We start from the raw sequence: 21,752 nt of genomic DNA on the forward strand, positions 1-21,752 counted from the left end.
AGAATACTGTAAATAATTCCGCGAAAATAAATTCGCGGCAACTCGGGCCGCGTGAGCAGCCGTGAGTGACAGCTGGCTGACGCAGCACCCTTGAGCGCTCACGTTCTGTGACGTCATCGGCCAACTTCTCGGCTCAATTGTGTCATTGGTATGTATAATAGAATTTTTTTATTGTTTTTCCCGTGCTCAGGAGACTCAAATTAACATGTTTAGAAGACGAAAAAAAATTTTTTATTTTTTTTTTCTTGCGCACAGGAGTGTAAATGTCCATATGACCCCTGAGCAGTGTAAGGGTTAAGTATAGTATACATCAAAATGTGACGTGCTGTTAGGAGGACGGGTTGTGCATTTACTTTGAAACAAAATGGAAAAAGAAAGAATAAGATTATTGTGGTTCAATGTTTCAAGTGTATCAGGACATCTTTAATATCCCGGACTGGCCCGCATTACTGTGTTACATCCCCCATGTAAGGCTCGTGGTGTAGACTCCACATTCTCAATATTAGGCCCTCCTGGCCGTAAGTAAATCATAACTCTACTGAGTCTATGAATATAGAAAGTCAATGGTAAAAAATACACCAGTTTACTTGGGGTGAACTTATCACACGTAACTAAAGCTATTTATAAATATTATTTACAAATACTCAAAAGTTACTAAGCATTGACACTTCACACTCCAGCTAGATGCTACAAATTTAAACAGGTCAAGCTTAAGGTACATGAAAGTTAACAACATGGGTGCAGTAGTGGTCAGCTAGTTGCTGGTAAGTTAACTTTTCATGAGCCTAGTTTACATAAAACTTAGGAACATTGGTAAACTTGACTGCAGTTAAAGTGCACCTTAGGTAATGTGGTTAACATATAATCAATATAATGATAATTCAATTCACTTCATTGATATGACTATCAAAACTTAAATACTCACTGTGCGGGAACATATCGAGATGCTCGTTTTTATAATAAAAATATATCATAATAGTTAAGTCATTACGTCACGTTGAGTAACCAACTACCCGGCAGCCGGTCAATACGAGTCATAATTCAGGGCTCTCGTTTAGCTGCCCTGAATTATGACTCATACACACACTCACTCTGGCTTGCCAGCACATAGACTCACACATACTCACTCTGGCTTGCCAGCACATAGACTCACACACAGCTCCCAAACAGTTAACTAGCTTGACATCTCTCCAAACATATGAACAAAACTTTGAAATATTGTATAGTCCGACTTTGGACCATACAATAGCCACGTTGCTAGATGCCCCTATGGCTGTGCCTTTTATCTGTTTGTACGTTCGTCCTTAAAACTGTAGGAGGGTGTCTCTCATCACATGGAGAATTGCTTCTTCCATCAAATACTTTTGCGGTGTCCTCCAGACTCCTGCCTTCTTTAGTTCTGTAGTTACCTTGTGTTTGTTCTCATTGAAGAAATTAGCCACTATTCTGGCCGATTCTCTCTGTGTTATACTCGGGTAGAGTGATACCACATCCATCGAGAAAAGTTGAGTGGCTTCCGGAATACTGCCTCAATTTCTCGTATCTTTTGTACGAAGTATGTTGTGTCACGTAGTCTCGCTGGTATGAGCCATAGTAGAGGGTTCAGCAGAGCTGTATAAATCCAGTTCACCTGCCTCGTGGGTGCCTTGCAGCCGCTTAGTATCGGTCTATCGTGCCATCTTCCTGTGTCTGGGTGTGGTTGTTTGTGTATCTTTGGTAGGAGATACATGTAGGGTTTTACTGAGATGAAAGCATTGAAAAAGTCTCTGGCTTTTGTTTGCATGAGCTCTTCCCTTCCATTCCCAGTGTAGTTTTCGAAAAATTTGAGAATTATTTGCCTGCTTCTTGTCTGCGTGTTTCTGGGTGTTGCTGCCTGGTCTCCGATGATGTGGTATGAGACCTCGTCCGCTAGGTGTCTGTTCATCTCCCTCGTGTAGTTGGTCCTGCTACATACTACAGGTCCTGTTCCTGTTCATCCTTTGTCAGCTAGTTTAACTATGATGTCAGACCGTCATTTTAGGGTGGCCAAGGCATTCCTCTCTTCCCTGGGTAGGTTACAGCGAGTTCTGTCACAGGTGCTCTTTCGTTTATGTTGTCTCCCATAATATCAACAACTATGTCTAAATAAATGTTCTAACCAGTAACATTACCAATGGTAACATGGTTAGTGGTTTTACCCATAAGGTCAGCAAGGTTGACATAGTAAGTGGTCTTACCCATAAAATCAGCAAGATAGACATACCAAGTGATCTTACGCATATGGTCAGCAAGGTTGACATAGTAAGTGGTCTTACCCATAAAATCAGCAAGGTTGACATACCAAGTGATCTTACCCATATGATCAGCAAGGTTGACATAGTAAGTGGCCTTACCCATAAAATCAGCAAGGTTGACATACCAAGTGATCTTACCCATAAGGTCAGCAAGGTTGACATAACAAGTGGTCTAGTAAGCTGCGTCTTCAATCTGAAGCCCTATGATGTACGGATGCTTGCAGGATTGGAAGATTTGGAAGGACCACTTTAGTACACCTTGCTGCCAGAGGATAAAAAATGGCGAGAGTCCCCCTTCCATCTCGGACACGCATGTGCAATAGAGCCCAGTAAGAGCCCGAGCATAAATGATTTTAATTATTTGAAGTTCAATAGGAAAGGAAGTGTGTATGACGAATATTTATGTCATAAATAAATACGTTATACGATAATATAATTTCTCGCAATGCAAATCAGTTAATGTAGACTGCACAAATAAATTGAGAAGCTTGGAAGTGGAAATTATTTTATATTATAATATTATTCACTGGAACAGCTATCTAGCTGGGTAAGGGAATTCCAGTAAACTGTAGTATACTAAATAAAGTAAACTTATTAATAAATGATTATCCTTGACAAAGGAAAGTAAACGGTTGGACTCTGTTGGGTCTACAGACATGTGGAAATTTATTCCCTGTGGGTGGCTGACGCAACACTGCCACGATTCTAGGAGAAATTACATGACGTTTCACATCCTAATGCAATGAATTCTGTATCACTAAACTACGGATTAGTAGTGTTAGTTAATTATGACACTGAGTACAGGAAATACATCACGTTGTATTAAGGATTAGTAAATGAGTATTAAATAATCATGATGCCTTGTACAGGAAATACATCCTATTGTATTAGGGATTAGTAAATAGTTGTTGGATATTTCCAACAGTAAGTAACTTTACCCATAAGGTCATCAAGGTTGATATAGTAAGTGGTCTTACCCATAAAGCCAGCAAGGTTGACATAGTAAGTGACCTTATACATAAGGTCAGCAAGTTTTTTTTTTTTTGAGATACCCTGTATATACAAGAGCTGTTACATTTTTGTACAGCCACTAGTACGCGTAGCGTTTCAGGCAAGTCCCTGGAATACGACCCCCACGAAGAATCGTTGACATAGTAAGTGACCTTACCCATAAGGTCGGGAAGGTTGACATAGTATGTGGTCTTACCATTAAGGTCAGCAATGTTGACATCAGCGTGGCGGTGGATGAGAGCCTCAGCAACGGCCACGTGGTCCTCCTGTACAGCCAGAAGGAGAGATGTTTCATTGGTGACGGTTGTGGCGTTGATGTCGGCTTCCTCATCGAAGAGAGCCTCCACCTGGCTCATGTCGCCACGGTAGGCCGCCTTGTGGAGGTCTGTCCAGTCTGCACAACACAACAAAAAATCTCGTTATGCACCATTATCACCCCCTACAGAAGTATGTTAAGTACCGTTATCACCTCTACAGAAGTATGTTAAGTACCCATTATCAACTCTACAGGAGTATGTAATGCAACCATAATCATATCTACAAGAGTATGTTATGCAACCATTGTCAACTCTACAAGAGTATGTTATGCAACCATTGTCAACTCTACAAGAGTATGTTATGCAACCATTATCATATCTACAGGAGTATGCTATGCAACCATTATCAACTCTACAGGAGTATGTTATGCAACCATTATCATATCTACAGGAGTATGTTATGCAACCATTATCAACTCTACAAGAGTATGTTATGCAACCATTATCAACTCTACAGGAGTATGTTATGCAACCATTATCATATCTACAGGAGTATGTTATGCAACCATTATCAACTCTACAAGAGTATGTTATGCAACCATTATCAACTCTACAAGAGTATGTTATGCAACCATTATCAACTCTACAGGAGTATGTTATGCAACCATTATCATTTATGTTAGTCATCTATGGGAGTATGTTATGCACCCATTATCACCATTACAGAAGTATCTTATGCACTGTTACGGTGCCCTCTCCTATTTCTTTCGTTTGCCTGCTTTAAGAGTCATATCAGCCCTCCCTACTGATTCTCTGAGATACAGGGAGTCTGTTGGTATATGTGGCGATCAGATCGGCCGCCAGATAAGGTATAAATTTACATAATAAGTTTGAGGTGTAATAAGTTTGAGGTGTAAAAATAAGGAGGTGTAAGGGGATAGCGTCGCTCTGATATAAATGAAAGAGTACCCCCTACCTGCAGATATGCCGTTTTGTAAAGGACGCTAGCCGATTGCAGATTGGCTGGCTTAGGTCACGGGCGACCAATCAGAGCCCGCCGTGACGTCACCGATTGCCCCGGGCGGCGCCAACGTCAGAGCTGGTCTGACTACGAAAGAGAGAGGACGTTTCTCGGTCAGCTCTCAAGGATTTGAGGCTCTACAAGCCTTACTAAGTGGATTAGAGCTAGCCATCGCAGCCCACCATCGTCATTGGAAACCCTGCACTTCTTGGAAGCAAGAAGAATCCAAGTTCATTGAGCAGAGGAGTGCCAAACTTGGAAAAACGGTCGGCGACGACACTGGGCGGTGCTGCTTGAGTTGAGGGTCTGGAAGGTGTGGCGAGCAGGCCTAGCTGTAACTGAGTCACGTTCACTGAAGTCTTTGGAGGGACGACACCGTTCCTAGGACAAGGAGCAACGCCTTGTGGAAGGGACGAGTGCGTGCACATAGTGATTAGATCAGTGCCCACTGGTGAACCAGGACTGGGATAGCTGAATCTCTGGGATTGGATCGGCGACGACGCAAAGGCTTCACGACACCTGAGGACTTGTGGAACGTTCCTGGATCGTCAAGGACCGACTCAGGAAGCGTGGGAACCTCACACCATCGAGGGACAGGCGTCGTGAGCCAGGAATGTAAAGGTAGATCATTTTCCCTTCCATTACCCTTTGTTTGAGTAGGCTAGATAGGCCACGATAGTTAGATATGTATGTTGCAGTATAGCATTAATACTTTAGTAGTAGGATAGGCTGCAGGGCAGCTTGTGTCCAGGACTGTTGGAGAGGACAGTGTGTGTGGACGGCAGGACAGTTGAAGAGGAGGTGCCGACGTGGTGAAGAGGCCCTTCTGTGAGAAAGTGTGTGACTCCTGTCTATTCTGCCCAGTTGAAGGAGTGGTTGGAGGTCGTGAAAGAAGAGTTGCTGATGATCTCCAGATTTATTATCCTTACTTTCATTTTCATGTATTGCTTGTGATTATATGTGTGATCATGTAATTTGTGTCAGTAAATTCACACGTTTTATCATGGTGTTTAAGTGTGCCTCCATTATAATATGTCTCTATGAGCATACACGAGGGTTATCATAGTACCACCTAGGGAACATCACGTTCTCTATAGAAGTTCTTATCGCCTGGAGAGTGGTAAAGCAGCACTGACTCTTATAAAAGTGTACCCTAGGCCATCCGACCAGTATCACTGCCGAAAGAGTAGCGACACTGTGGCAACAAGCAGTATATAATACGCTCACTGAGCTGCATTGCTGGGGTGCAGGTATCTCAACTCAGCTGGCGACCTTGTTAAAGGAATATCGGGAAGGCAGGTGGGAAAGGAATTCCTGCAACCTTTTTGTCTGGCAGGCAAGACTCAGGGGAAGTTATTGTTATAAGGTAAGCCTGAGTTTTCCTTCACTTCTCCACGGGTATAGGCCGGAACTGCTGATAGCAGCTTCCCCGTGGTTGACTGAAGGGCTCCCAGGGTGAATCAGTGGCACCCCCCCCCCCTTCAGTGGTGGGAGCAAAGACCTGCGGTGGTGGCAAAGCTGGTCCTCTCCTGTGGGACCAAGGTGACTCCGGTGAATCCCAGGAGTCGGAGGGGCTGAGTATTCTTCCTTCTGAGCCCCTAGCAGCCGAGTGCTAGCATACCCCCAGCCCACCCCCTATGACTAGAACTGGCAATCTTGCCAGGATGCGTTAATCAAGATAGTGTTGCCAGGGTACTAATACAGTGTTGCCAGTAAATTCAGTGATACTGTTACCCAACCAGCTAAGGGACTGAAACGGTAAAATTAGTACCTACTAACTTGTCTGTGCTGTCGTGTATGCTCGATAACATAGAGATGGAGGAGGATAAAGTAAAGAAATTTATGGAGACGAGGGATGAGAAAATATTGGAGGAGTGTACCAAAGCCCAGCTCCAACAAGTGGCAGGCCACTTGGGGATCCGATTGAGGACGACTAAGGTGGTGGAGCGTAGGCTAGAAATAATGGCACAACTCACAGCTCGAGAAGTGACAACAGGGAAAGAGCCTTCCCAAGGTGCACCGTCCCAACTAGAGCCATCCCAAGCGCCTACCAGTGTGGGGAGGACTCACAGTGAACGTAGGAGCAGTGTAGTAAGAGGAGCCTGCAACTGGAAGTAATGAAGATGCAACTGGAAGCCCAGCTGCGACGAGAGGAGAGAGAAGCGCAAAATTCAGCGAGAGGAGTGTGAAGCTCGGCTGCGGTGAGAAGGAGAGAGTCAACTGCGACTAGAGGAGATAAAGGCAAAGAAAGAAGTTGAATTGCGTCGCGTTGAGTTGCCCTCATTACCTGCACGGCGGGATGACCTCAAGATAAGGGAACGTGACTTACCTACGTTCGAACTTAAAGAAGCTGAGACGTTCTTCAAACACTTCGAACGGATAGGTACTCTGAAGGAGTGGCCGGAAAATGATTGGGCTGCTCTGGTCCAGGGCAGGTTGCCCGGGAAGCCTACAACATGCTGAACCTAGAGGAGTGTGCTAGTTACGACGCGATTAAGAGTGCGGTGCTCCACTCATTCCGGCTGACTCCGGAGATGTACCGGAAGCGGTTCAGAGAGTGTACGAGAGCGTCGGGAAAGTCTTACGCTGAGACCGCCAGGGATATGGAACGGAAATTCTTACGATGGTTGAAGGCGGAGGAAGCGGAATCGGCGGATGAGATCAAACGACTGATAGTGATGGAGAAGTTTATGTTAGTGCTCCATCCTGAGTTGCGAGTAAGGGTGAGAGAAGCAGATATTAAGGACCTGAAGGTTGCAGCGGACCGAGCCGACATGTTGGAGGAGGCACTACATCTCAGGAGGGAGGGGCCGCCCAGACACTCGCCTTACCCCAGGTCGGGAGGGAACTTTAGGAGTTCAGGAGGAGCGAGGACGGGTGGGGACTCTCCCAAGAGTTGTGTGCCCGACGAAGTAAACCGGTTCAAGAACTCAAGGGACAAGGGGATGAAGCCCCAAGCTGTGAGCAGTGGACCTAGCTCGGGAGCGAGTGCTGCTGCCTGGGAACCGACGACGGGGAGTCCTAGGAGGACCCAGGGAAGCTCTACAGTTGGTGCTAACAGGATGACTGGTAGAGGGTCGCCCAGGAGAGGCGGTCGGTGTTACAACTGTGGGGGACGAGGACACTTTGCAAGGGAGTGCGGTCGCCCCAGGCACGGTGGGAACGTGGCTTTCACGAGGATAGGAAGCGAAGAAGCCAACGATAACTCAGGTGATATGCCGGTGATAAGGGAGAAGAGGATTCACCCTTTTGTGTGTGAGGGGGTGGTGAAGATAAGAGGAGCTGATCCTGTGCCAGCAAGGATGCTGAGGGACACAGGATCCGACTTCACCCATGTTAGTAAACCCCTCTTCCCCGAGGACTACAGAAGTTCCAGTACAGGGGAAGCCCTAATAAAAACGTTGGGGGGACAAGTGAGGATGCCCCCTTCAAAAGGTGACTCTTAATTCAGACTATGGTTGTCAGACTCTCGTGGTAGGGGTCTGTGCTTCACTTCCCAGGATGGAAGCTCAGGTGATCCTAGGGAATGACTCCTGTGGGGGATGTGTTCTCCCGAATTTGATTAAGGGTAAGGATTTGGGTAAGGTTTGGGAGCCAGTCGGCCGAGTGGACAGCTTACTGGACTTGTGATCCTGTGGTCCTGGGTTTGATTCCAGGCGCCAGCGAGAAACAATGGGCAGAGTTTCTTTCACCCTATGCCCCTGTTACCTAGCAGTAAAATAGGTACCTGGGTGTTAGTCAGCTGTCACGGGCTGCTTCCTGGGGGTGGAGCCTGGTCGAGGACCGGGCCGCGGGGACACTAAAAAGCCCCGAAATCATCTCAAGATAACCTCAAGAAGGAGTGTATAGAGTCCTATCGACAGAGCAGCACGACGGACGCCCGCAGTGGCGCAACAGAAATTGCGAGAGTGGCATTTCCGGTATGCGCGATGACGTCGGGACGGGGCGTCAGGGAAGATGATGTGAATGGATCCAGTCACACCGAGGAGAACGTGCAGGGTGACCTGAGGCTCGATCATTTGTTCCGAGAGGAGGCGGCCAGAGGACAGGCAACAGGCGAGGAAGGGTCAGATAGGAGTATCCAAGTTACTCTCACCAGTCCTCTAGGTATTGACAGTGCCTGTCTAGGTGAGCTGCAAAAGGAAGAGTTTCCAGAGTTGGTACGGGAGGCGAAGGGAGGTCTCGCCGGACCCGAGTCACCGACTCACTTCTTCATAGAGAAGGGAATGCTAATGAGGCAGTGGAGACCAGTTAGGGAACAAGCGGGTGATGATATGCTGAGAGTGAGGCGTCAGGTGGTGGTGCCAGCGCAGTACAGAGGTGCGGTGCTAAAGCTTGCACACTCAGTTGGTCCTGCGGATCACTTGGGAGTAACCAAGACCTTAAGCCGGCTTCAGGAACATTTTTATTGGCCAGGCATGGACGCGGATGTAAGAAGAATCTGCAAGACGTGTTTCCCGTGCCAGAGGGCGGGGAAGAACGTCCCTGCCATCCCGAAAGCACCTTTGGTTCCAGTTCCTGCGTTTGATCAGGCGTTTGAACGCCTAATAATCGACGTTGTGGGACCACTACCCAGGATAAGAAGGGGAAATAATTACTTATTGACCATTATGTGTGCTTCGACAAGATTTCCAGAGGCGATCCCAGTGCCGAAGGCGACATCGCGATGCGTCATGGGACACCTTCAGCAGTTCTTTGCTTGGGTAGGTGTGCCCAAGGAAATCCAGTCCGACTGCGGGAGTATTTTCCAATCGAAATGGTTTAGGCAGGCTGTTGCAAGCTGGGGAATAGCCCAACTACGATCGTCACCTTATAGACCGCAATCGCAAAGAGCGATTGAGAGGTTTCACTCCACTCTGAAGACCATTTTAAGAGTGTATTGTGCAGAACAGGGAGCAGAATGGGATGAGGCTATCTATCCAGCCCTGTTTGCAATCAGAGATGCTATAGTTGAGTCTCTGGGATTCTCTCCATTCCAACTAGTGTTTGACACGAAGTAAGGAGCCCGTTATTGATGCTGAAGGAGCAGTTGAGGGCGGAGAAGACGTTAGGGACAGTGGAAGAGTATGTGCAGAGATTCCATGAACGATTAAAAATGGCGAAGGAATTGGCTACTGATAACCTGAAGACAGCGCAAGAGAAGATGTCGATCTGGCACGACAAGAAGGCTGTCCCTAGGGAATTCGAGGCAGGAGCCAGAGTGATGATGTTTTTACTTTTTACCTCTATTTAAATTTACCTCTATTTTTATTTGTACTCAACACATTTTATCCTTTTTACCCATTAGTTTTAAGCTTTAGTCATTAATGTTTTTCCTGCCCGAAACGCTTTGCGTAATAGTGGCTTTAGGCATTGTATGTACTAGCTCTATCTATAAAGCCAACGAACTTTGTAAAATCTCTTTATGTATGTACATTACCTAAATAAAAATTATTATTATTATTATTATTATTATGTTGCTACCTGGGAGAGGTAGAGTGACGGAATCACGCTTTGGTGGTCCGTACTCGGTTGTTCGGCGTGTGGGTCCTATAAGTTATGAGATCAGCAAGCCGAATCGCCCCCGCAAGACACAGGTATGTCATATCAACCATTTGAAGCCATATTTCCCAGAGGAGCAAGAGAGTGCGAGAGTGAAGGGAGTAACACAGTCGCAAGAAGGGAAATTGGTTCTGTGTATGGAGATGAGCCAAGTGTTGCCAGCAGAGGAAGGAAAGTGTGCCGATGGTACGCGCCTGTCAAATACAGAAAGTTTGATAAATCTAGAGGAAAGGCTGCGTCATCTGGATAAAGGGAAAAGGAGAGATCTAGTGACCCTGATAAGAAAGAACAAGTCACTCTTTACAGATGTGCCCCGACGGCACAAGAGTGTAGTGCACGAGGTGGACGTGTGCGGAGGAAAGCCAATCAAGCAGAGTGCTTATCAGGTGAGTCCTGAGAAGAGGAAGATTATGCGACAGGAGGTGGAATATCTGCTAGCAAATGATCTTGCTGAGCCCAGCAACGGTGAGTGGAGCTCGCCCTGTGTGCTGGTCAAGAAGAGTGACGAATCATATCATTTTTGCACTGACTATAGCAAAGTGAATTTCATAACCGTGTCGGATTATCACCCGATGCCCCGAATAAGTGATTGCGTCGACCAAGTGGGAAACGCAAGGTTTGTCACCAAGGTCGCTCTGCTGAAAGGATATTATCAAATCCCTTTGTCTCCGAGAGCGAGAAAGATCTCAGCGTTTGCTACTCCTGACAGATTGTACCAGTACAAAGTGCTTCTGTTTGGTATGAAGAACAGCGGAAGTTGTTTTCAGAGGATGATGGACGAAGTGTTAAGAGGGATGGAAGGCTGCGCCATGTACATAGACGATATAGTGGTGTATGCCGATAGCTGGAAACAACACATAAATCGACTGACGGAGTTGCTCCAACGGTTGGAAGAAGCGAACCTGACAGTTAATCTGGCCAAGAGCGAGTTCGGGAAGGCCTGATTAGAATACTTAGGTTTCATCGTGGGCCAAGGGGAAGTGACTCCAGTAGACCAGAAAGTGCTGGCAATCAAAGAATATCCGAATCTTAGGACGAGAAAGGAATTGTTACGATATCTGGGGATGATTCGATACTATAGAGGATTTTGCAAGAACTTCTCGACAGTGGCACACCCTCTGACTGAATTGCTATCTAAGAACGTTAGATGGAAGTGGGGGGAAGCATGCTAGGAGTCCTTCGAGAAGACTAAGAAGTTATTAACCGAAGCGCCAGTGCTGGTTTCGCCTGACTTTGAGTCAGACTTTATCTTGTATGTCGACGCTAGCGATGTGGGGATTGGAGCCATGTTGACTCAAGAGAAGGACGGAGTTCACCGTCCAGTGGCATTCTACTCGAAGAAATTCGAAAAGTACCAGAGGGCTTATAGTATAGTGGAAAAGGAAGTCTTAGCCCTGATCCTGCCACTGAAGCATTTCGACATCTATGTGGGTGGAAGTACTAGACCGGTGTGAGTGTTCACTGATCATAACCCCTTGACGTTCGTGCACAGGATGAAGAACTCGAACCAGAGGCTGACAATATGGGCCCTACTGTTACAAGAGTACTGGCTAAAAATCAGGCACATTAAAGGAAGGGAGAATGTGGTAGCAGATGCCCTCTCCCGGATTTACTAACCGATATGACTCTTATTTTAAGGGGAGGGGCATGTTACGGTGCCCTCTCCTATTTCTTTCGTTTGCCTGCTTTAAGAGTCAGATCAGCCCTCCCTACTGATTCTCTGAAATATAGGGAGTCTGTTGGTATATGTGGGACCAGATCGGCCTCCAGATAAGGGAGAAATTTACATAAGTTGTAGGTGAGGGGATAGCGTCGCTCTGATATAAATGAAAGAGTACCCCCTACCTGCAGATATGCCGTTTTGTAAAGGACGCTAGCCGATTGCAGATTGGCTGGCTTAGGTGACGGGCGACCAATCAGAGTCCGCCGTGACGTCACCGAGTGCCCCGGGCGGCGCCAACGTCAGAGCTGGTCTGACTACGAAAGGGAGACGACGTTTCTCGGTCAGCTCTCAAGGATTTGAGGCTCTACAAGCCTTACTAAGTGGATTAGAGCTAGCCATCGCAGCCCACCATCGTTATTGGAGACCCTGCACTTCTGGGAAGCAAGAAGAAGCCAAGTTCATTGAGCAGAGGAGTGCCAAACTTGGAAAAACGGTCGGTGACGACGCTGGGCGGTGCCGCTTGAGTTGAGAGTTTGGAAGGTGTGGCGAGCAGGCCTAGCTGTGACTGAGTCCCGTTCACTGAGGACTTTGGAGGGACGACACCGCTCCTAGGACAAGGAGCAATGCCTTGTGGAAGGGACGAATGCGTGCACTTAGTGATTAGCTCAGTGCCCACTGGTGAACCAGGATTGGGATAGCTGAATCTCTGGGATTGGATTGGCGACGACGCAAAGGCTTCACGACACCTGAGGACTTGTGGAACGTTCCTGGATCGTCAAGGATCGACTCAGGAAGCGTGGGAAGCTCACACCATCGAGGGACAAGCGTCGTGAGCCAGGAATGTAAAGGTAGATCATTTTCCCTCCCATTACCCCTTGTTTGAGTAGGCTAGATAGGCCACGATAGTTAGATATGTATGTTGCAGTATAGCATTAATACTTTAGTAGTAAGAAAGGCTGCAGGGCAGCTTGTGTCCAGGACTGTTGGAGAGGACAGTGTGTGTGGACGGCAGGACAGTTGAAGAGGAGGTGCCGACGTGGCGAAGAGGCCCTTCTATGAGAGAGTGTGTGACTCCTGTGTATTCTGCCCAGTTGAAGGAGTGGTTGGAGGTCGTGAAAGAAGAGTTGCTGATGATCTCCAGATTTATTATCCTTACTTTCATTTTCATGTATTGCTTGTGATTATATGTGTGATCATGTAATTTGTGTCAGTAAATTCACACGTTTTATCATGGTGTTTAAGTGTGCCTCCATTATAATATGTCTCTATGAGCATACACGAGGGTTATCATAGTACCACCTAGGGAACATCACGTTCTCTATAGAAGTTCTTATCGCCTGGATAGTGGTAAAGCAGCACTGGCTCTTATAAAAGTGTACCCTAGGCCATCCGACCAGTATCACTGCCGAAAGAGTAGCGACACTGTGGCAACAAGCAGTATATGATACACCCACTGAACTGCATTGCTGGGGTGCAGGTATCTCAACCCAGCTGGCGACCTTGTTAAAGGAATATCGGGAAGGCAGGTGGGAAAGGAATTCCTGCAACCTTTTTGTCTGGCAGGCAAGACTCAGGGGAAGTTATTGTTATAAGGTATGCCTGAGTTTTCCTTCACTTCTCCATGGGTCTAGGCCGGCTTGCTGATAGCAATTTCCCCTTGGTTAACTGAAGGCCTCACAGGGTGAATCGGTGGCACCCCCCTTCAGTGGTGGGAGCAAAGACCTGCGGTGGTGGGCATTGCTGATCCTCTCTTGTGGGACCAAGGAGACTCCGGTGAATCCCGGGAGTCGGAGGGGCTGAGTATTCTGCCTTCTGAGCCCCTAGCAGCCGAGTGCTAGCAGAGCTCCAGCCCCCCCCCCCCCCCCCGTGACAGCACCCATTATCAACTCTACAGGAGTATGTTATATGACAATTTTCACCTCTACTGGAATATGTTATGAAACCATTATCACCTCTAAAAGAGAATGTTATGGACACATTATCAACTCTACAGGAGTATGTTATACAACCATTATAACCTACACAGGAGTATGTTATACAATCATTATAACCTACACAGAAGTATTTTTTGCAACAATTATCAACTCTACAAGAGTATGTAATGCAGCCATTATCATCTCTACAAGAATATGTTATGCAACAATTGTGACCTCTACATGAGTAAGTTATGCAACCTTTTTCATCTCTGCAGGAGTATGCTTTGCAACATTATAACCTATGCAATAGTATGTTATTTGACCATTATCACAAATACAAAGAAAGTTATGCAACCATTAACACTTCTATAATAGTATGCTATGCAGCCATTAACACCTCTTTAGTAGTACGCTATGCACTCATTATCACCTCAACAAGAGTAAGTTATATACAACCTTTATCAATTCTACAGCAATATGTTAAGCAGCCATTATCATCTCTACAGGAGTATGTTTTGCAACCAATATCACCTCTACAGTAGTATGTTATGCAACCAATATCACAGGAGCGTAAATTGAGACAACGACCACCCCAAACCCAAGGAGAACCTCTGGGATCGAACTCGGTTATAGTCATAAGTGGGTGGGGGAGTCCGTAGATTGGGACAGGTGTTGTCGCAGGAGTAAAAATGTAGTCAAAAGAGTGTGTAAGGTCTGTAGATTGGGACGGGCGTTGTCTCGGGGAGTAAAATGTGTGCAAGAGTAAGAGGGGAGGATATGTTGAGAGAGGGATCCCCCCTCCTATGAATGGATTAGGGTAGGAGACCGGAATTTAAAGATGGGTGGTTCTGACAGGGCATGTGTAGGCGGTAGCTTTGACTGGTAGCGAGGGCTTCATTCTTGTGTTGTTAAACAATATGTCTGTCTGTTTTATGGAAGAAGTGCCAGATGGTTTATATATATACATATATATATATATATATATATATATATATATATATATATATATATATATATATATATATATATATATATATATATATATATATATATGTCGTACCTAGTAGCCAGAACGCACTTTTCAGCCTACTATGCAGGGCCCGATTTGCCTAATAAGCCAAGTTTTCCTGAATTAATATATTTTCTCAAATTTTTTTCTTATTAAATGATAAAGCTACCCATTTCATTATGTATGAGGTCAATTTTTTTTATTGGAGTTAAAATTAACGTAGATATATGACCGAACCTAACCAACCCTACCTAACCTAACCTAACCTATCTTTATAGGTTAGGTTAGGTTAGGTAGCCGAAAAAGCTAGGTTAGGTTAGGTTAGGTAGGTTAGGTAGTCGAAAAAACATTAATTCATGAAAATTTGGCTTATTATGCAAATCGGGCCTTGCATAGTAGGATGAGAAGTGCGTTCTGGCTACTAGGTACGACATATATATATATATATATATATATATATATATATATATATATATATATATATATATATATATATATATATATATATATATATATATATATATATATATTTTATTAAATATGACCGAAAAAGTAAGATTAATAATTCTAACACGAATTTTCTCAATCTTTCGTACATTATGCTTCACTGTTGGAGGTAAATCAAAAATCACTTCTCCAAAATTCATTTTTATTTCTAGTCTGACGCGACACGGGCGCGTTTCGTAAAACTTATTACATTTTCAAAGACTTCACAAATACACAACTGATTAGAACTTGCGTTTCCCTGATTTTATATCTACATTTGAGTGAGGTGGGAAGGGTGATGTGGCATTACATTTGAGTGAGGTGGGAAGGATGATGTGGCATTAGAGGATATTAATGGGGTATTAAAAGTATCAACACAAGACAGAACACGAAACAATGGATATTGAATAGAAGTGTTTGTAGAAAGCCTATTGGTCCATATTTCTTGATGCTTCTATATTGGAGCGGAGTCTTGAGGTGGGTAGAATATAGTTGTGCAATAATTGGCTGTTGATTGCTGGTGTTGACTTCTTGATGTGTAGTGCCTCGCAAACGTCAAGCCGCCTGCTATCGCTGTATCTATCGATGATTTCTGTGTTGTTTACTAGGATTTCTCTGGCGATGGTTTGGTTATGGGAAGAGATTATATGTTCCTTAATGGAGCCCTGTTGTTTATGCATCGTTAAACGCCTAGAAAGAGATGTTGTTGTCTTGCCTATATACTGGGTTTTTTGGAGCTTACAGTCCCCAAGTGGGCATTTGAAGGCATAGACGACATTAGTCTCTTTTAAAGCGTTCTGTTTCGTGTCTGGAGAGTTTCTCATGAGTAGGCTGGCCGTTTTTCTGGTTTTATAGTAAATCGTCAGTTGTATCCTCTGATTTTTGTCTGTAGGGATAACGTTTCTATTAACAATATCTTTCAGGACCCTTTCCTCTGTTTTATGAGCTGTGGAAAAGAAGTTCCTGTAAAATAGTCTAATAGGGGGTATAGGTGTTGTGTTAGTTGTCTCAACTAACTTGTTAGTTGAGACAACTAACAAGTCTATGCCTTCAAATGCCCACTTGGGGACTGTAAGCTCCAAAAAACCCAGTATATAGGCAAGACAACAACATCTCTTTCTAGGCGTTTAACGATGCATAAACAACAGGGCTCCATTAAGGAACATATAATCTCTTCCCATAACCAAACCATCGCCAGAGAAATCCTAGTAAACAACACAGAAATCATCGATAGATACAGCGATAGCAGGCGGCTTGACGTTTGCGAGGCACTACACATCAAGAAGTCAACACCAGCAATCAACAGCCAATTATTGCACAACTATATTCTACCCACCTCAAGACTCCGCTCCAATATAGAAGCATCAAGAAATATGGACCAATAGGCTTTCTACAAACACTTCTATTCAATATCCATTGTTTCGTGTTCTGTCTTGTGTTGATACTTTTAATACCCCATTAATATCCTCTAATGCCACATCATCCTTCCCACCTCACTCAAATGTAATGCCACATCACCCTTCCCACCTCACTCAAATGTAGATATAAAATCAGGGAAACGCAAGTTCTAATCAGTTGTGTATTTGTGAAGTCTTTGAAAATGTAATAAGTTTTACGAAACGCGCCCGTGTCGCGTCAGACTAGAAATAAAAATGAATTTTGGAGAAGTGATTTTTGATTTACCTCCAACAGTGAAGCATAATGTACGAAAGATTGAGAAAATTCGTGTTAGAATTATTAATCTTACTTTTTCGGTCATATTTAATAAAATATGTCTACAGGAAAGACTGCTACCAAAATATACTAATATATATATATATATATATATATATATATATATATATATATATATATATATATATATATATATATATGTCGTACCTAGTAGCCAGAACTCACTTCTCAGCCTACTATGCAAGGCCCGATTTGCCTAATAAGCCTAGTTTTCATGAATTAATGTTTTTTCGACAACCTAACCTACCTAACCTAACGTTTTTGGCTACCTAACCTAACCTAACCTATAAAGATAGGTTAGGTTAGGTTAGGTAGGGTTGGTTAGGTTCGGTCATATATCAACATTAACTTTAACTCCAATAAAAAAAAATTGACCTCATTCATAATGAAATGGGTAGCTTTATCATTTCATAAGAAAAAAATTAGAGAAAATATATTAATTCAGTAAAACTTGGCTTATTAGGCAAATCGGGCCTTGCATAGTAGGCTGAGAAGTGAGTTCTGGCTACTAGGTACGACATATATATATATATATATATATATATATATATATATATATATATATATATATATATATATATATATATATATATATATATATGTGTGTATATCACGAAAATAAAAATATATATATATATATATATATATATATATATATATATATATATATATATATATATATATATAAAATAAAATGAATAAATGAATAAATTGTTTTTCGACTACCTAACCTACCTAACCTAACCTAACCTAACTTTTTCGGCTACCTAACCTATAGAGATAGGTTAGGTTAGGTTAGGTAGGGTTGGTTAGGTTCGGTCCTATATCTACGTTAATTTTAACTCCAATAAAAAAAAATTGACCACATACATAATGAAATGGGTAGCTTTATCATTTCATAAGAAAAAATTAAAGAAAATATATTAATTCAGGAAAACTTGGCTTATTACGCAAATCGGGCCTTGCATAGCAGGCCGAGTATGACGTTCTGGCTTCTAGGTACAACATATATATATATATATATATATATATATATATATATATATATATATATATATATATATATATATATATATATATATATATATATATATTGTCACGTGGAGGTGGGTGGGCCGGGGCTCTGCTAACACTCGACTGCTAGGGGCTCAAAAGGCCCAAATACTCAGCCTCTCCGACTCCCTGGATTCACCGGAGTCTCCTTGGTCACACAAGATAGGACCAACAATGCCCACCTCCGCAGGTCTTTGCTTCCACCGCAAAGGGGTGCCACTGATTCACCCCGGAAGCCCTTCAGTCAAACACGGGGAAACTGCTGTTAACAGTTCCGGCCTAGACCCGTGGGGGAGTGAAGGAAGACTCAGGCTTACCTTATAACCATAACCTCCCTGAGTCTTGCCTGCCAGACAAAAAAGGTTGCAGGAACTCCTTTCCCGCCTGTCTTCTCTATCTTCTTCTTAGCAAGGTCGCCAGCTGGGTTATTATATCTGCACCCCAGCAATGCAGTTCAGTAGGTGTATTATATATTGTTTGTAGCCAGAAGGTTGCTACTCCCATGGATCTGCTACTAGACTGTCGGCCCAGGGTACTTTCCCAGGAAGGTCTGTGTGGCTTTACCTCTCTGTAGCCACTACGTTAATAGTTGCCACCATTCAGGCACCGATACTGATCGGATGGCTAAGGGTACACTTTTATGTAAGTCTGTGCTGTCTTTACCACCCTCCAGGCAATGAGAACTGCTATAGAGAACGTAGTGTTCCCTAGGTGGTACTATGATAACCTTCGTGTATGCTCATAGAGAAATATCATAAATGGGGGCACACTCAAACACAGTGATAAAATGTGTGAATTTACTGATGCAAATTACATGAACACACACACACAATCACAAGTAATACATGAATATGGAAATATGGATAATAAGTCTGGAGATCGTCAGCCTCTTCTTCCACGACCTCCAACACTCCTTCAACTGGGCAGGAAGACAGGAGTCTCACACTCTCACAGGAGGGCCTCTTCACCACGTCGGCGCCTCTTCTTCACTGTCCTGCCATCCATACAAAATGTCCCCTCTGACAGTCCTGGACACAAGCTGCCTTGCAGCCTATTCTACTATTAAAGTATTAAAGTCCTGCTGCCACATACATAAATAACTATTGTGGCCTAACTAGCCTACTCACACAAGGGGTAATGGGAGGGAAAATGATCTACCTTACATTCCTGGCCCACGACGCCTGTCCCTCGATGGTGTGAGGTTCCCACGCTTCCTTGGGTCGATCCTTGACGATCCAGGACGTTCCACAGGTCCTCAGGTGTCGTGGAGCCTTCGCGTCGTCGCCGTTCCAATCCCTGAGATTCAGCTGCCCCAATCCTGGTTCATTGGTTCATCGATGGGCGCTGAGCTAATCACTATTTTTCCCACACTGGCCCCTTCCACAAGGCGTTGTTCCTTGTCCTAGGCACGGTGTCGTCCTTCCAAGATTCTCAGTGGATGTGACCCGGTCACAGATAGGCCTGCCCGCCGCACCTTCCAGACCTCACGTTCAGCGGCGCCGCCCCAGCGTCGTCGCCGACTATTTTCCAAGTTTGGCACTTCTCTGCTCAATGAACTTGGTTCCTTATTTGCTTCCCAGAAGCGCAGGGTCTCCAATAACTGATGGTGGGCTGCGATGGCTAGTCAATCCACTGAATAAGGCTTGTAGAGCCTCTAATCCTTGAGAGCAGACCGAGGCGCGTCCTGTCGCTTCCAAGGTCAGATCAACTCTCACGTTGGCGCCACCCGGGGCACTCGGTGACGTCATGGCGGGCCCTGATTGGTCGCCCGCGACCCACGTCGGCCAATCCGCGATCGGCTAATGTCCCTTCCAAAAGGTCATATCTGCCGTAGGGGATACTGTTTCATTTTATATCAGGGCGCCAATTTCTCATTATTTACAATTTATAATGTAACTCCCTTCCTTTAACTGGCAGCCGGTCTGGTCGCCACATATGTCAATAGACTCCCTGAACCTCAGAGAATCAGTAGGGAGAGCTGATATGGCTCTTTAAGCCGACAAACGAAAGAAATAGGAGAGGGCACCGTAACAATATATATATATATATATTGTGACGATAATCTCTTTCAAGAGAGATTGAGCCTGCTCTTCCCTACATCATTACGTCGTTAATGTACAAGATACTATATAGAAGATACGTCCACCAGTATCACCAAACGTTTTGCCCAGGAAGCAAATCGTACCATGCACACCCTGACACCCGGCTACAGCCGCCGTAACCAGCAAACTGCTCATACTCCGCCTGCCTGTTGCTGATTGGCTGGTGTCTCGCCGCACCTGCACTCACGCCACCACCGAGAGTCGATGTCTGGGCAGCAGCACGCCGTACTCGTCAGAATATCTCTGTGCTCTTTGGAGTTGACATCTCTCGCTAGTAGACTAAGCCTTGGCTTTCGTGTACTAAGGGAGGTGGCAGCTTGAAGCCAGTATTCCAGCACCTCACTTATTTAATTTATACTGCTATCACTATAACGTGCATTCTGGTCTTAGAGTAACTTTTCATTGCCAGTTATTATTCATGTTATTTTGTTTGTTGACCAGTGTTGAATTTTATGAGATTGTCTTTATTCATGTCTTGTTTTCTAGAGTAATTAAAATTTCATTGTTTATATACTTTGTGTTTGTGTGTCTTCCCATTACCTTACCACAGACGAAAGGACAAACTTCTCTTTTTTTTTTTTGTTATGTGACGAGGCCCCGCCCCCAGCTTTTGAAACAGCCGAACATCAACGCTTTACCGTCACATTACATGGGGGCCTGTCCACGGAGCTTCACTCAGGTACTGGTACCAAATTGTAAATTTGTGGTAAGCGTATTTGGCTTTGGTAATGTAGCTTTTCACTATTTTCAATATTCAATTTTATTTTCATATGGTGCTGTGTGTATTGTGCATTCTGAGAGTAGCATGTGGTGAAGGTGAGACAACTTTGGATTACGTGGTGACAGTAGGCCTCAGTCATTCTCTTAATTGGTCATCTCTCCCTCCGTGTTATTACTCGTGTTTACCATCTTTTGTCCCTAGGATATTTCTCATATTTTCGGCAGATCATCATATTGGTACCCTGGTACTGTGGTCTGTCCCCGGGTCAAGAGCACCTAATCTTCTGCAATCCGACGGTAGGAGGATAAAGAGGGCCATAGTTCCTCTCGCACGAACTTTAGTTGCTGAATTGGGACCTCAGCAGCAGTTCTCGTCACCAGTTGACACCTCGCACCCCTACACGTCGGTCAGAGATGATGATATTTAGATTGGTAGGGAATTAGCCTTCTTTTTCAGAGCACAAATGTTCGCTAATTCTGTATCATATTAATTTCAGTGGGAAAAACTTGCTTATGTCCTATAGAGACTCGGCAAGGTATGCCTACATTCTGGGACTACCTAATTCACTTTTGAGGCAATTAACTCTTTCATTTGTTTTAGAAACTCAGTTTCGCTTGTTTAGTAGGATTTTCTTGCCCTTATCCTCTTACATGAGTACCGGGTACAAGATTTCCTGCGACCTTGATTTATTAATCATTTATCATCTTGAAATTAACATTAATTGTTAACGATTCCACAGGATAGGTACCAGTTGCCACGTTGTCCTGTTTCTGACATTCACCATATCACAACAGTATATTCGTTGTGCATTTATTTGCTAATTTCACCATGTTTCGTCTCCAAGCTTTCCGTACAGATCCAGCAGGTGAAATAGAGACTTTAAGTCGTGCCAAGAGGACTGAATTACAAACTCTTGCACATGAGTATCAACTACAAGTTCCCTACCAAGCCAACAAAAATGAAAT

The sequence above is a fragment of the Procambarus clarkii genome, chromosome 41, assembly GCF_040958095.1.
Source record: "Procambarus clarkii isolate CNS0578487 chromosome 41, FALCON_Pclarkii_2.0, whole genome shotgun sequence".
NCBI lineage: Eukaryota > Metazoa > Arthropoda > Malacostraca > Decapoda > Cambaridae > Procambarus > Procambarus clarkii.